This window comes from Diabrotica virgifera, chromosome 1 (assembly GCF_917563875.1).
Source record: "Diabrotica virgifera virgifera chromosome 1, PGI_DIABVI_V3a".
NCBI classification, from domain to species: Eukaryota; Metazoa; Arthropoda; class Insecta; order Coleoptera; family Chrysomelidae; genus Diabrotica; species Diabrotica virgifera.
This window is the reverse complement of record NC_065443.1, coordinates 128,087,416-128,103,805: the sequence shown is the minus strand read 5'-3', so window position 1 is coordinate 128,103,805 and position 16,390 is coordinate 128,087,416. Positions and strand designations below refer to the sequence as shown.

Below are 16,390 nucleotides of genomic sequence, written 5' to 3'. Positions count from 1 at the left end.
AATACCCGCTATTCTCTTAAGTCTATTTTGCAACCGCGTATTATTCATATCCTATCTCCTTCGCCTCATATTTGTTATCTTTACTTGTCATTTTATTACCGTTTAAGTTTTCCTATTCCTCATAATTCCTATCCAGCGATAGGTGGCGCCCAATATTGTTTTCTCCTACCTTATCTTCTCTTCTCTTTCTCTTTCGTACCTCTATTTCTTATATTTGAGACTTTCAACCCCGACTAAGACACCTCTAACCGACTGAAGCCCGGAGCCTAGTGCCGTTCCATATGTGTTATCCACTCTGTTGTTAAAGAGGGTACACATTAAGAAATAGTGTAGTTTATGAATTTAAATTATTAGTTAAGCTCAATGGATGTTAATAACTGTATTAAAGTGGAATTTAAATTATTATAAATTAGATTCTATTGTAAAAGTCTAAAAGGCAACTCTCTGTTACAGAAAGAACTGTTATTATTTTTATGTTAATAAAAGTGTTATTCATAGTAAAGCCAGTGACGTCATTGATAACAGTTTAAAAAAGAAGACGAAAGTTTAATTTGGTTTGAAAGAAAAAGAGAAATGAAAAATAAACTTTCTAAATAAAATTTCATCTACTAAGGAGAACGTAAGTATTATCCACATTTTTTTAACTAGTCATAATTTTAACCTTTTGTATTCATTCTAACGTGGAAATACTTCGTTCTAGGCACTGAAGATGATCTGATCTAGATCGAAAACGTTTTGCGAATCCTTTTGGATGACTTTTTAATAGCTTTTCAATAAACTTTTTATATCATTGTACAAACGAAGTTTTTACTTGTTCTGTATGATTTTTAATTATGGTATACGGCCAGCTACTGGGATTTTCCCATTGATTTTGGATAAATTTCAACTATTTATATAACAAATTTTTATTAAACTCCAGGAGATGACGTCGTACATGCCGGGCATCAGGCACCTCATATTATAGCATCGCTGCAGCAATGGAATATTATCATTTAAATAAATCATACATTGCGTCATTACGCCCAGATGGATGACGTCACTAGTACGATATATATGTCAAAAAATCATAATTTAAAAATCGAATAACTTTTGTATTTTACGTTTTTTTCTAATTCTGTAAATAAAGCAGTTTACAGGGGGGTCAAAATATAGTGAATAACCCTGTACGTTAACTTGTTTATAAGGGTTTTTAGTAAAGAGGAATAAATATTATTTATACTTTAATTAACATTAATAATAGAATAACTCAAAAGTAACATTTTGAGCTTGGGAAAGAGTTTATATTTTTAGCCAAGATATCGATAATTTAATAGCACACTCTGAGGTACAAGATCGGCTCACAAATAGTAATATCACGGTAAAGACACCTTTCGACTGCTCTGGTGTTACACTTTTTTGCTCAGGAGGCCTTGCACGTTCTTAATATGTCTGTTAATATCTACCAATATAACATACTACTGCCAATTCTGTCTATTTGTAACAACAACGTCATTGTTTCTTAATAGTGTAATGTAATATTGATTTGTTGCAATAACGAATAATTTAATTAATAAAAAATGGTGTATTATATGTCAAAAAAAATATGATATATAAAGTACTTTAAAATACCTTGTTTAGAAGTCCATTAATTAAGCTTTAAAATGAGATCTTGAAAAGCTCATTTGCATGCGTAGAAGCAGAGTTACGATCGATAAAGCGTCGAAAAATAGGTACTTACTTGACTGTGAGCCGATCTTGCACCTCATAGCGCGCCATTAAAATATCGATATCTTGGCCAAAAATAAACTTACGAACATTTTCATAAGATCAAATTGGCCCTTTTGAGCTTTTCTATCATTATTGTTAATTAAAGTATAAATGTTTATAGTTTTTTGCTTGAAACCCTTATAAACTAATTAAAATACAATTTTTTTAAATTATAACTTCAAATGGGTATATTTGAAGGTTTATTTGAACATGGTATAGTGAAAACTGTTTAGTTAATAGTTTAAATAATAGGTAATAAATTTGCAACAGACAATTTTAATTTGTGGTAGCAACAAAACATATTAGCACCTTAAAAGAAGGTGTGGTCTAGTATGTTATCTTCTTCTTAAAGTTCCCTCTCCTATCGGTGGTTGGATATCATAATGGCTATGGTCACTTTGTTGGCTGCTGCTCTGAATAGTTGTAATGAACTACAGTTAAACCATTCTCTAAGGTTCTTCAGCCAGGAGATGCGTCTTCTTCCTATGCTTCTTCTTCCTTGTATCCTTCCTTGCATAATAATTCTCAGCAACTCAAATTTTTGTCCTCTGGTAATGTGACCCAAATATTCCAGTTTTCTAGTTTTTATACTTTTCATAATTTCTAACTCCTTATTTAAACGACGTAGCACTTCAACATTGGTAATCCTTTGAACCCACTGAATTTTCAATATTCTTCTGTAACACCACATTTCGAACTCTTCTATTCTTCTTACGTGTTGTCTCTTCAATGTATGTTGTGTTTGGTGTTAATAACACAATCCATTTTTTGTTCTTTTAATTTACACCCCATTTAATTGGAATATAATTATTATAGTATGTTTAGAGTTATAAAGGATATAAATAAAACAACTTATAATTTTAATGACATGTTTAATTGAAACCAAAAAGAAACCAAATTGTAGCCAAACAGTGTCAACAAATTAAATGAAATTTTGACTTTAGAAAGAGTCTTTTACTCACTCTTTCTATGTGGGTACGTTGAAGCTGCGCTTGCTGTCAAACTTTGGCATCGAAGCTCTGGATGCTACGGCAGGATCTTATGAAACCATCTCGTTCCTAACCACTAGGAGGACTAGTTAATCGCAATCTTTTGAGTAGAGATGAATAGTATCTTCTAGACATAAGTTGTGCGATAAAGTCAGGCAACTGCCCTGTGGACTTATCTGTTCGAGAACCAGGTCCACATTCCCACTCTCGATGGTTGACTACAGTTAACAGAATTTTGAGACTGCATGTAAGTGTAGAAACGCCTTCAGTTGAACATAAATTGTTAGTATCCTTCATTATTAAATCATGCATGCCTGTATGGTTTAAAATAAAGTACAGCGAATACATAACAGATGGACCTGAACTCGTTTTTGAGGCTATCAAGTCAACCAGATTTCTACCAGAGAATTTGATTAAAGTAGTTGATCCTGTAATCGAAAGAAATGCATTTTTTCACACCCAGAAAATTTGCTGCTGAGGATGATAGTAGATGAAAGGAAGCACATAAGAGAATTGGATTCCGAAGAATAATCAAAGCAAGGATGTTAGCTACAGAAACAGAAACAATTAGGGTTTTTTGACCTCCAAAAATCAACTTTCATGCGACTGACTATACTGAATTAATTGATTGGAACACCATTGATTTTACACCACCATCACTGTTACGGAGAGTCTCTGATGATAAAGATTGGGCTAAAATCACTGCTGGTGAAACACCCGAGGATTGGAACTACGGAAAATTTCCATGTCATACTCAAGCCGTGGAACGCTGCGCCAAGTTGGTGACTGAAGCACCTAAAAAAGTCGTCGGTGCTAAGTACTGAGATGGTTTCATAAGATCTGCCTTAGTATCCAGAGCTTCGATGCCAAAGTTTGAAAGCAAGGGCAGCTTCAACGTACCCACTCAGAAATAGTGAGTAAAAGACTCTTTCTAAGTCAAAATTTCATTTAATTTGTTCACATTTTTTGGCTCCAATTTGGTTTCTTTTTTGTTTCAACTAAACGTGTTATTAAAATTATAAGCTGTTTTATGTATATCCTTTATAACTTTAAACACACTATAATAATTCTATTCCAAATAAATGGAGTGTAAAGTAAAATGACAAAACATGGATTGTGCTATTAACACCCAACACAACATACTAGACCACACCTTCTTTTAAGGTGCTACTATGTGAATTTTACCAATTTTTGAGTATTTTGCGCGACCGCAAATTAAAAGATATTGTCTGTTTCAAATTTATTTCCTATTTTTTAAACTATTAACTAAACAGTTTTCAGTATAGCATGTTGAAATATTATTGACTAAAGATTGTAAAAATAATTGAAAAATGTCTTGATTTCTGAAAAAAACTAAATTTTAACCCGCGAGTATTCGCGCCGTTAGATAAGAGTAGAATCTTACATTTTATCTTTTTTCGCGATAACTTGGTGAAAAATTTTGCAATTTTGAAAAGAATTCGTAAGTGCCTCGAGTAAGGGTGTAGTAATGCGTAGGTATTTTTTTCTTCTTCTTTTTGTGGAATTTATGGCTTTGGGGAGAGCCAATTAGCTTTAATAATTGTTAGAAATAATATTTCTAACATAGCAAGTAAATAAAAACACTATAAAATAAAAATTTGTTGTAAATTCATATTTTAATTCGTATTATGAGATGAAATCTAACACGCGACTGTTCACGTTACAGAAGTGAGCGCGACTACTCCCGGGTTAAGTATGATGCGCTAGCTGGCCGTTCAATATATAACTTTACATTACTTTGCAATTTACTTATATACCCCAAAAACAAGTTTTCCGCGGTATAGCGATTAAAAAATAAAACAATATTTTTTCGACCACCCTAATACTTAATTCCTTTACATATTAATATTCATGCTGGTAACAAAATAATGCACATCTTGTATTAACAGTTTCAAATTCATTGGATTTTGACTTCTTAATGTCTAACGAGTATTCGAACCCTGTACCATTAAACAGGGGAGTCAAACAGGGAGACACTCTATCACCCAAACTGTTCACCTTAGTTTTGGAGGACGTTTTTAAAAATCTAAATTGGAAATATAAGGGAATAAACATCAATGGCCGCTATCTCAGTAATCTACGATTTGCGGATGACATAATCCTGATAGCTACTGACCTACAAGAACTGCATACCATGCTTTCAGAACTACACACAGAATCTTCTAAAATAGGACTGAAAATGAATTTAAACAAAACAAAAGTCATGCACTCCGAAGAAACGATGACAATAATAAACAACAAAGTTATAGAAAAAGTTGAAGGATATATATACTTAGGACAAAAAATAATACTAAATAGGGAAATTCAAACGGAAGAAATAAAAAGAAGAAGAAAGTTAGCATGGGCAGCATTTGGCAAACTGAACTATATACTCAGAAATCAGCAAATTTAACTACATCTTAGATCTAAAGTCTTTGATGTATGCATTATTCCGATATTAACATATGGGGCACAAACATGGACAATCACAAAAAAGAATATGAAGATACTCAGAGTCACTCAACACGCGATGGAAAGAGCAATGCTTGGCATATCACTTAAGGACAGAAAAAGAAACACATGGATAAGACAGAAAACTAAAGTCGCCGATGTGGTACAAAAATCACTAAAATTGAAATGGAAATACGCTGGACATGTAGCTAGGAGCGATCTCATCAAATGGCACAGAACAATTCTAACCTGAAGACCATACGAACACAAAAGACCCAGAGGCAGACCTCCTATGAGATGGACAGATGATCTGAAACGAACTGCCGGGAAAAATTGGCTACAAGTAGCGTACAACAAAAAACAATGGAAAGGAAGACTTGAAGAGGCTTATGTTCAGATGTGGACGTGAATGGCTAGACGAAGAAAAAGAAGAAGAAGAAGAAGAAGAATGTCTAACGATTAGTGTGTATATTTATCTTGTTTTATAAGTATGTTCATCATCGTCATCACCATTCGTCAACCTCTTGCATCTACTGTTGAATATAGGTCTCCATATTCTTCTATTATTCTCTATCTTGTACCTTCTGTCTCCATCTTCCCACTGTTTCTCTGAAGTCATCCATCCACCTTTTTAATGGTCTACTTCAGTGTCTTTTATCTTCTCTAGGTCTCCATTCTATATGTCTTTTGGTCCATAAGTATGTTCAACACGTGTTTTATTTATTTCTAATATATTATTTTCTTTATTTAATTTCAGATTTTTGGACAAATTAACGAAACAGAATCACAATCACTTTGTGAAAGCCAAGGCGCAGGCTCTCATCGTTACGAAACCGCCAACTGCTTAAGCTACTTCATATGCATATACTACAATGGACAGTGGGTTCTCAGTAACCACACTTGTCCTACTGGACGCCCTTTTAACCCACAAACAAAAGTATGTGATTTTACATTAACATGTTGAGTTATTGCAGAGATCAGATTTGTTAGTTTTTGTTCACCATTTAACTATTTAACCCTTTGCTTCAAACAATGTATTTAAAAAATTAAATTTAATAAATGCTTATTGCTTACTAGTTTATTGCTTAAAACCCTAAGTTTTGCTGACGACCGAAGAGTGATCGAATAAGACGAAGATGACCTCATCTTTATGACGAGAAAACTGGAACAGGAATATATAAAAAAAGGAATGGAAATAAACCTTAAGAAAACAAAATACCTACCAACGGAGAATACGGAAATAAAACAGCTGGAAATAGACGAATATAAACAAATCAAAGAACCACTGGCGAAGCGTCCATGTAACCACTGTTACCATTGGTAACAGTTAAAAAAATCTTGCAAATAAATATTTTATGATGATGAATAATTCAATTTACCAATATTTTTACCAATAGAAATATATTATTATATTATGTGGTAATAGTACCTAACTCAGTAAATAGCCAACTACTCGTAGACACGAAAATATTGGCGAGTTTATGTGACACAGTTGCACTTTATTATACTCTGTTACCAGACTCATTTCTGGTTACAATGGTTATATACCCACGCTGGCGCTCGGGACCGGCTAGTGACTGAACATTTTGAAGAAGCGACGGCATAAGCACGCTGTGTATCAGTAGCGCTGTTACCAAAATTAAAATTGGTGACAGTACCTATAAAAAGTGTGCTTGCAGTTAACCATGGATGAAATCGCTTCTTAATCGATCAACTACTTGAAAAGAAATTCTCCTTGTATAATTTTGAAGAAAAAAATAAGATTAAAAATTAAAGACCTATTTTAAACAATTTAAAAAAGGAATCAACAAAAGTAGTTCGATATTTTAAATTTAGTTGGTACAGTGAAAATCCTTGGTTATATTATGGTTGCAAGAAAAATATACTGTATTGTTGGCCATGTCTTCTGGTTTCTACAGAAAAATGGGTGGACCAGGTTCACGATTTAAATAGTGTTAGATTTTTAAAAAGGAGACATGAAATTTCTCCGTTACCTACATGTAAGATGTATACCCAATTTTATTCAGTTTGGCAAAACAAAAATCAAAAGTTCTCTTAACCAAGCTTTTAAAGCGAATATTGCTAAACATAATGAGTTTGTTAAAAAAAATAGATAGGTATATCCTTAGCACACTTACAATAGATACTGTATGTTTTTGGGCCAAACAAGAACTAGGGTTTCGTGGTCATTTTGAGTGCGACGACTCTGACAATCCAGACAATTACAGGGAATTGTTAACATTAATTGCCAAAAAAAAAATTTTGTCAACATCTAGAGACATCTGTTTTTTCGAGAGTTTCAAGTGATATACAAAATGATATTAGTGAAGCTACACTCACCGGCACAAAATTCCGCCACCCAAAGTTTTTAATTAAATTTGACAATTTATAACTTTATTATTTGTGCTCCGATTTTCAAGATTCTTACACCAGTTTGTAGGTACATGTATTCATATTGTTTGGTATTATTCCGATACCAAAAAATTTTGCTTGCATGTCATTATACAGCGGTGAAAGGAAGCATTGCATTTTCTCCTAATTTTAAAAAAATCTGTGGAAAAATGTAATAGCTGATTTTGTTTCATAGTCCTGTCATATTTTCCCGGAGACATTACCAACATTTTGTTTTTGGAATTCTCCGAATATCTTTTTTCTTGTAAGAGCTGTACCATTTTTTGTAAATAAAACACTGATTGACTCATACAATTGAGGTTGGATTGATAAGATTAGAATGGCCCGCATGCAGCCCAGATCTCAATCATATTGAGCATTTATGGGATGAATAAAAACTATTTGCCGTCATCCTAGGCCTCCAGAAAATTTGGTACAGTTATGGCCCTGGTAGTGGAATATCGGGCTATTCCCCAGGCAAGGAAAACACATCTTTATTAGATGCTAAACAGATTGCGAGCAGTCGTTGCTGCAAGAGGTGGACATAACCGCTATTGAATTGTTTTGTTTTGTTGTTAAATTTGTTTTGTTTTGTTAATTTTAGTGCGTTTGATATTTTTGATTAAATAAACCTTCAAAGCACTGTTTTTAATTACAGCTCTTAGGGAGCGTTCAAGTATTACGTAACGCGATTTTTGAAGATTTTTAACCCCCCCCCCCCTACGTAACGCACTCTTATGGGAGTTTAACTATTGCGTAACGCAATTTTTGAAGATTTTTGACCCCCCCCCCCCAACCTGCGTTACGTAATACTAGAACGGTCCCTAACAAGAAAAGAGATATTCAGATAATTCAAAAAACATGACCTTAGTGATATCTCCAGGATAATACAAAAGGAGTATGAAACAAAATCAGCCTTCCAATTTTTCCACATCATTTTTTAAAGTTAAGAGAAAAAAGCAACGCTTACATTCACCCCCGTATATTGCCATCAAAGCAAAAAATTTTTGTTACCGGAATAATAGCAATTGACATCAATACATGTACCTACAAACTCGTGCAAGAATCTTGAAAATCGAAGTACAAATAATAAAGTTATAGATTGTCAAGCTTAATCAAAAATTTTGGGTGGCGGAATTTTGTGCCGGTGAGTGTATATATACATTTAGCCATATCTTCATTTTTTTAAATAAGATTTTTTGCATCTTGTTTTGGTAACACTTCAGAAAAAGTCACGCGTCATCACTGCAAAGAACAAACAGGTATAAGTATTTAGGGTGACAAAATATCACCGAAAGTTTTCAATCAGGCTCTGGAAGATATTTTTAAAAGATTAGAATGGGAAGAAAAAGGTATAAAAATTTGTGGACAACGCTTGAACGACCTAAGGTACGCCGATGACATCGTATTGATAACCGATAAAAAAGAAGAATTGTTTGAAATGATAAAAGAAAAAAAATCTCATAAATTGGAGAACGTGGGAATATAAACGAAGCAGAGGAAGGCCACAAATGAGATGGGCAGATGATGTCAAGAAGCACGTGGGCTCTAGGTGGATAACTGTAGCGACAGATACTGAAGAATGGAAAAGGATTGGGGAGGTATATGTCCAAAGATGGACCGAAGAAGGCTAATTAGATAGAATATCAAACAAAGGAACAACTGAAGAATATATAAAAAATAGACTAGGACAAACAAGAAACTGCAAAAGTACATTAATACTTATAAAAACAAATAGAAGAATAAAAGAAATATTTTGAATTATGGGTATGAAAATTATAAAATATATGTCAGAAGAGCAGACAAAAACTGTTGAACAAACAGAATATCAGTGTAGAATCCGATAGGAGGAAGGAAGAGAGACAGGCTCCGAAGATCTTTCAGAGATGAAATGGACGAAGCAGCGTATCATCTTCTATTGGTACCTATTCGTTTCGAATATTGGCGATAATTCTGGCTATAATTATTTTGTTAACCGATGCTTTAAATATACCTACTAGTTGTTGACCTCTTAACATTTCCTCAGGCTCTTTAACCATGATATTCTTCTTCTCTCAATTCCTCGCAAGATTGTATAAAACAAAACAGAAAGAACTGAAGATAACGATTGAGTGAAGGAATACAGTGGAAATCCTTAGTATATATGTATATGCTTAATAGTCTATTTTTCTCTTCTTATTGGACAAAACAAAATAGAGTCTAAATATGTGTACGAGTTTTCTTTACTGTTTTTGTACTACTCAAGGCTCCTGTTATATAATTTAGAGGCGCTTGTGTTTGTAGGGTAGTGAGCAGGGCCGCCGAGAGGGCGGTATAGGCGGTACATTTTATCGGGGCCCGGCGATGTAAGGGGCCCGGCGTCGACCAGACAAAAGACGTAATTTTTCCCGTTTTCTTTTTTTGGTCTTCACTTAATGTCCATAATACGTTTAATTAATCCTCGGCTATATTTAACATGACCTTTAGTTGATTTGCTGTAAAATTTTAACAGCAATAAATCACAGAAGTCAAATGCTGCAGTGCAGTCAGATAATTATGGATATGTAGATTAAAAATATATCAGGGCTTCTAGAAGATTTACAAAAAATCAGAAATTGATTGAAGAATATAAAGGGTCAGAATCTAAAGGGATCAGGTCTCCATTGTTGAAGAATCTAAATTAGTTACCAGCAATTATGGAATAAATCCAGAATTTACATAAAATAAAGAAAGACGGCGCAAGAAGCCAGTGAGATTTTTTGATGATTGCCTGGGCCCAGTAGTGATGCGACTTTTGAGCCCGACGCAATATTTCGCTGTGAACTATTTAATATTGTCAAATAATAAGCAATTTGACCAGAATATTTAATGCGGCAAATGAAATTAATTCGCTATATAACATTTTGTGGACATTCCGAGATGACGATGACGATGACGAGAATATTAAAAAAAATTGATATATTGCGCGAGTTTTATAAAGAAGACATCAGTGAAGAATTAATAGATGAAATTTTTTATTTGAGAGCGATATACAAGGATAATATTAGTAAATCTCAACTTTCTCCAATCTTCTTCTTTACGTGCCATCTCTGCGACGAAGGTTGGCAATCATCATTGCTATTCTAACTTTTGACACTACAGCCCGAAAGAGTTCAGTTGAGTTGGATCCAAACCATTCTCTGCCAGGACATTTTTCTTCTACCTATGCTGCGCCTTCCTTGAATCTTTCCCTGCAATTTCTCCAATAGATTTACTTAATAAAATTAAACATCTCAAATTAGATTCATTATTTCCTAACGTCGTTATTGCGTTAAGAATATTTTGCACATTTCCGGTGACAGTCGCAGAAGCGAAAAGATCCTTTAGTTTTCTTTCTCGCATAAAGAATGCTGTGATATCTACAATAAAACAGGATTGGTTAACTCGCCTATCAACTTTGTGCATTGAGAATGATTTGGTAAAATCATGCGATTTTTCGAAAATTATAGACATCTTTTCTAAATCAGAAAACTCGAAAAGCACCTGTATTATAAATATTTTCACTATTATAAATATAATCAAAATTTAATAAAATTTATATTTGAAGTGTTTCTTATGACATATTTTTACTATTGATAATTTTATTTCTATAAAAGTTGAACATTTTCGCTCTTCACTTTTTGTCGGGGGTCCGTCCGCCACTTCTTGACGGGGCCCGCTCATTCCTCTCGGCGGCCCTGGTAGTGAGAGTAGTCACACAAGACTGCAAAGTCGTCTTTCTCCACCAAGGTATTGAATTGGTAAAGCACCAAGGTGCTGTTTCCTCCCTAGAGGGAGAAGTACTTTCCCTCTCTAGGGAGGAAAAGTACGACTTTGCTCCCTACAATCAGGTCAGGAAAAGTATACTTTTGGTAGAGATAGGTGGAAAAATATACAATCAATGTGCTCTTCCAGTCATTACGTCTGGAGCTGAAACACTAAGATTAACCAAAGCAAGGGTGTCAAAGCTTAGAATAACACAGCGAAAAATGGAAAGATTGATACTAGAAATAAGACTTGCGGATCGAATGACAAATTTAGAAGTAGGGCAATGAACGAATGTGCAAGATATCATAGAAAGAATTACCAGATTGAAGGGAGTTTCGCCGGACATATAGCGAGAGTGTAGGATAACAGGTGGACAAAAAAACTGTTAGAATGGAGACCTCGCAAAGACACGAGAGCAGACGCTGACCACCAACACGCTGGACAGACAACATAAAAAGAATAGATGGTAGTGGATGCAATTAGCACAAGATCGAGTTTTCTGGAGACGTGCTGATGAGGCTTATGTCGTGCAGTGGACAAGAGACAAAACTGGATGATGATGATGATGATACTCCGCAGAATATGTACTTCAAACATTCCGATTTTTATTCATTAAATCATTTTATCCATAGAACAACAACGGAGAAATTAAAAAGCAGATTATCTCATTGCTTTATTGTCGCCGCTAATAAATGCTTACTTTTTATTTAATTACGTGTTAATCATTTAATAAATCCTAATCTCTTAGTATTTAAGCCATTGTGTACTGAGATTAAACAAAGTTTCGACAATTATACCATTGGATATAACCTTACGGTATTGCAAATGTGAATTATAGCAAGTGATTATGTTGTTGCCGATGTTTTTACTCCTTTTAGTCGTAAGTACATGTATATATGTATGTAAATTAACACTTCAAGCTATGTATACTCTTGCACAACTCTCTTCTAAGCTCAATTATTAATTTACTGTCCGAGTTTCTATCTATCTATCTATTTATCTATATACGGGTTCAATTATGTTACAATAATTATAATTCGATTATTGTTAACAGCATCTTGCAGTATTTCCGCCATCCTTTGCCAAACCTCGTTGCCCAAGGTATCGTCTTCTTGTAGAGAAGACGATGTCCAAGTTTGTCACCCTAGTATTTTATTTCTGGTTCTGAAACCTATTTCTAAGTGGATCTTAGTAGGTATCATCATCATCATTTCGGCTCGACAATCCTTTGTAGATCATAACCTAATCCAAGATTCGTCGCCATTTTTTCGGTTTCTGGTGACCTGCTACCATTTTCTGATTTTTAATATTCGTAAATCGGTCTCAACTCCATCTAATCACCTAATTCGAGGTACGCCTCTGCTTCTTCTTCCTACAAGTGTTTCTGTTTTTTTTATTTGTTTTTAAATACAATCGGTTACATCACAAAAAAAGTAAAACTAAGCATTTTTGTTGAGCGAACAAATGTGAGAGGAGTTTTAGTCCAATGACTATCAACTCCTAGTAGGTTTGTTACTAATAACTACACTAAGTCACTTATTTTCACTTAAAACCTTAAAACACTTATATTCTAAGCGGCAAGTCAATAGGAGTTCTAATTTTCAGTCTATTTAGTTGTGTAGAGTTGTCCAATCAATTCACTGGTAATTCGTTGGGGTGCTTTTCCAGTTGTTTGAAATATTTATCACTGCATTTGATGATCATTTGCTTCACTGTTTCGATCTTAAAGTCCCTGTAAATGTCTGTGTTTGGAATGAACCACGGTGCATTTGTGATAGCACGAAGAACCTTGGATTGAAACCGCTCCAGTATTGCTAGGTTGCTGTCTGCTGCATTTCCCCACAGTTCAATTCCGTATGTCCAGATGGGCCGGATGATTGCTTTATACACTAATATTTTGTTAGATAGATATAAGGTGGATTTTCGGCCTGGTAACCAGTAGTGTTTTTGTATTTTATTCCTAATTGTCCAGATCTCTTCGTCCAGATGTGTGTTCTCCATGTTAGCCCCTTGTCAAGGTGTAATCCGAGATATTTTACAGTATCATTTTTAGGAATATTCTTGTTATGCATTGAGATATTCGGTGTTTCTTTGTGACATTTAGTGAATACTACGTTAACTGATTTTGCTTCGTTGATCTTTATCTTCCATTTTTTAGCCCATATTTCAATTAGATGTATGTTTTGTTGCGATATTTCAGCTGCCTGTATGGGATCTGGATTTTTTTACCAGAATTGCAGTGTCATCTGCGAATATTGCGATTGTAGATTCTTCTCCAGTTGGGAAATCAGCTGTTAAGATTGTGTAGAGAATTGGTCCCAAGACGCTGCCTTGCGGGACCCCAGCATTTATGTTGTGAATTTCAGACACACTTTCTTCGTATCTTGTGTAAAATAGCGTTTCTTCGAGATATGATTTTAGTATTGTATATAGCGGCTGAGAGATTTCTTTCTTCAGTTTTAATAACAATCCTGGATGCCAGACCTTGTCAAATGCTTGACTTACATCCAGGAAAATGGCATTGCAATAGCTCTTTTCCTGGAAGGCTGATTGTATCTTTTCTACCACCCCCATGCATGTTCAGTTGTGCCGTGGTTTTGGCGAAAACCGAACTGATGATTTGGTATAATATTGTTTGTCTGTATATTAATAATTAGTCTACTTGCAATGATTTTCTCTGCAACTTTGGACATAATTGGTAATAAGCTAATGGGTCGGTTGGATGTAATTTCATGTGGAGGTTTTCCTGGTTTTGGAATCGTTATGATTTCTGCTAACTTCCATTGTGCAGGAAAGTAGCCTGTTCTTAGTATCGAGTTAATAATCTGTGTTAAACTTACTATTCCTTTTCTAGGTAGGTTATTTAATATGTTGGCCGTTATCATATCATGTCCAGGACCTTCTTTTTATTGAGGTTTTTTATTAGACCTTTTACTTCATTAGGAGTTGCCCATTTGGGTGGTAGATTCATCTGATTAGGACTATCTAAATATTCATAGATGTCGTCATCTTCATTGGCTCTGTCTGTTAGTGGCTGAAATACCTAGGTGTTTTGCGAAAGCGTCTGCTTTTTCCTGATCTGTCTTTAATCATTTTAAATCTTCTGTTCTGATAGGTGGAATTTGGTTTTGTGGCCGCTTTAGCTTATTTGTGGCCTTCCATAATGAGTAATCGCTATCTGAATTAGGTGTCAGATTTTCTAGGTAATGTTGGAAATTGGCGTTACTATGTTGTTTTAGTAGTTCTTTTATTTCTCTACACATTCTGTTTAATTCTGTTTTGTCTTGAGGTGAACGAGTTTGCTGCCATTTTTTACGAAGTTTTCGTTTTTCTAATATTTTTGTTCTTATTATTGTTGGGCAATCCTTATGGAACTGTGTTTGTTCAAAATTTTGTTTTGTAGAGTCGCATGCAGCTTCGTGTATCTGTTTTGTTAGTGTTTCTATTGCATTTTCTATATCTTGTGGTTGTTTTAGTGGGATTTTTAGGTCTATTTGTCCTTGTAGGATTTCTTTGAAAATATTCCAGTCTGTTGTTTTATTCGTTAGTCTTGGAGGTGGACATTTTTCTAATGGATTTGTCATTATTGCTGCAATAATTGGTGAATGATCTGACGATAGGTCTTCATTAGGTTCTATGTGCAGGTATTCTTTTGGTATTCCTTTATATATAAAGAAGTCAAGCAGATCAGGCAATCTATTTTGATCGGTTGGCCAGTAAGTTGGTTTGTAGGTCGAGAGATATTGTAGTTGCGTTTCTTTCACCACATCGTATAGGACTCTACCTCTTCCCGAGGGGGATAATCTTGAGCCCCAGCACTTGTGTTTTGAATTGTAGTCCCCACCCGCTAAGAACCTGGGACCTAATTATTTAAAAAGTGTTTAAAATCCGTTCTTGTTCGGTTGATAATTTGACGGACAATAAACTGCTGAAATGCATAGTGGGTCGCCAAAATTGTCTTCTATGCAAATTGAGGCTGCTTGCAGGAAGTTTTTTTCGATTTTCGGTAGTTCATGGTGTTTTAGATTATTCCTAACTATGATTGCTGCTCCGCCTCTACAAGTGTTCCTGTGATTGGCTGTGTTGCTCGCATTCCTATTAGGTGTCCAACTTATGAATCCATTTCGTTGGTGATAACCAATCTCTTTAAAATTTCATCCATTTCCATTAAATTAAAGCTATTATTATTTTTTGAATTCCTTTATTATTGTTAGTTGTTCCATATTCGACAGAAGCCAAATCTCTCTGTTTCTTCCAACTTACATGTTTTTAGTTTTGTATTCTTTACTATTAGATGACCTCCATTTTTAAAATTTCATTTTTAGTCCGCTGATATACAATTTTTTATATCTGTTTCTTTCTTGTTATTTTTTTTTAATATTTTTTAAGTTCTTTGTTAATTTGTGCCAATACTACTATGTTGCCACTAATTTCAAGTCATCAATACTTGTGCTAGAATAAGTATATCTTCTTCTTCGTCTTTTTCCTATTTATAAGTAATTCTGCTTGTTCATTGGCGGCTTGATACTTCTATGAAAGGTATGCCACTCCATCTTTTGCGCGGTTTGCCGATACTTCTTCTACCGATTGGTGATTTATCTCTGGCTATTTTGGCCACACCTGTCTCTCCAATTCTTTTTATGTGGTTATTCCATTATTTTTTCTATTTAGTGTCCATTCGTTTATACACTGTACGTTACATTTTCTTCTAATGTTCTCACTTTTCTTTCGATCTCTCAGCGTATTTCATGCAATTCGTCACTGTACTCTCATTCCTACTATTTCCAATAGTCTTTGTGTTGTGGTTGTATCGGCTCTTGTTTCTGATGCATATTTCATTATTGGTCTTACACTGGCTTTATAAATTCTTGACTTCATCTCACTATTAATATGTCGGTTACCATATACATATTGTTATTAAGGCATCCTGCCAGTATATTTGCTTTCTGTACTTGATTCCTCACATCTTTGTTCAGGTCTCGATGAGACCTGGACAACGAACCCAACGAACATATTCAGATCTATTTTGTATAAAACTAAACCTGAGA

At 34.5% G+C, this 16,390-nt stretch overlaps 1 long non-coding RNA gene across 1 annotated transcript; it reads left to right on the top strand.

Moving 5' to 3' along the window:
- Positions 1 to 343: 343 nt before the first annotated feature.
- LOC126892467 (uncharacterized) lies at positions 344 to 6,259 on the top strand. The gene is made up of 2 exons (XR_007700851.1): positions 344 to 619; positions 5,944 to 6,259. It is a non-coding gene; the product is annotated as an uncharacterized LOC126892467 (long non-coding RNA).
- Positions 6,260 to 16,390: the final 10,131 nt, after the last annotated feature.